Here is a 1,245-nt window from a genome sequence, read left to right on the forward strand (position 1 = left end):
ACGCACGCACACACACTTCCCTCCTCCCGTAATTTCGGGATCAACAAAGTGTCACAGATGAGGCCTCCCGAGCCACCGTGAGATTATCGATTTTTTCCTGTCAACCTTTGCCCCGCCCACCTCCCACAATCCCTCGCAGCGATTGGTCGAACCGGGAGCCAGGTCGTGGCGGGTAAATCCTTACGGTCGTCAGAAAAATCTGTCTGTCGCTCTGACTGGTCGCACGCTTTTCCACCGAAGCGAGCCGCAGGGAGGGGGAGAGGCTGAACAGACGACAGATCAGAAAACAACGTTTGGCCAACTCAGAACCAAACCGTCCCATCCACGCCAAACGAAAAGGGAACAAATGGACAAATGGAGAGAGGCCGCGCGGGCGGGTTTTCGCTTGTCGTCTGCTCTTCGGGTGGGCAGGGCGGTCTGAGGGGAGGGGGTTCGAAGACGTCAACAGTCGCGAAGAGAACAAAAAGTGCGAGCTCGAGCGCCGCTTGCTCGGGTGTGACAGATTCGCTCCCTTCAGTCAGTTCTTTCTGGGTGGCTTGCCTTGCCGTTCACGACGACTATCATCGGACGTGTCGTTTTCCGGTGTTCTCAGTTTGACTTCTGCAGCCAGCACCTGTCAATTGCAGCGGCCCCACTTCGTTCGGCGTGTGTGTCTGTGTGGATGTGTGGATGCCCACACAAGTAAGATAGTAAGAAGCACCCCGAGAGAGAGAGCGACAATATTAGTGAAAAGACAACTTTGCGCACCGCTGACTTGGATTTTTCGCAGCCTTTTTGCAACAATTTTGGTTGATGCTTTTTTGCTTTTTTTCCCGCGTCCGCCTGGGTTTTAGCAGAACAATGTTATGAACTATGATGACGATGATCTGCCGGCGATTTGGGGAGATTACTAGAGAAGGTGTCTAGTCGTGCGCCTGCCTGACTGGGATTTTTCACACTGGATTTTTCCGGGATTTTCCTCATTTTCAAGCAAGTTCGTACCAAATTTCTCACTTCTCTTTAATTTGGCTCTAACTTCATGTCTCTAATTTTTCTTTTTTCCTTTTTTCCTTTTTTCTGTTTTCTTTTTCTTTTTTCTTCTTTTTTTGGGGGGATCTCTTGGCAGTACATCTGGCGAAAGAGACTATTTTTTTGTTGTTGTATTTTGTTTTTATTGTTGTTGCTTTTGTCAGAAGGTCTATTTTGTGTATGGTAATTTTTTTATGTTTTGGCTTGATTTCACTTCTTTTTACATGAGACGTGTGT

At 48.3% G+C, this 1,245-nt stretch overlaps 1 protein-coding gene across 1 annotated transcript in view; it reads left to right on the forward strand.

Moving 5' to 3' along the window:
- Positions 1 to 505: 505 nt before the first annotated feature.
- The window catches only part of LOC106012451 (T-box-containing protein TBX6L), a gene marked incomplete at its 3' end in the record, with an annotated part of 16,813 nt that continues 16,073 nt past the window's right edge, over positions 506 to 1,245 (forward strand). Inside the window, 1 exon segment of the mRNA XM_013085458.2 lies at positions 506 to 973.

The sequence above is a fragment of the Aplysia californica genome, unplaced genomic scaffold (assembly GCF_000002075.1).
Source record: "Aplysia californica isolate F4 #8 unplaced genomic scaffold, AplCal3.0 scaffold00377, whole genome shotgun sequence".
NCBI classification, from domain to species: Eukaryota; Metazoa; Mollusca; class Gastropoda; order Aplysiida; family Aplysiidae; genus Aplysia; species Aplysia californica.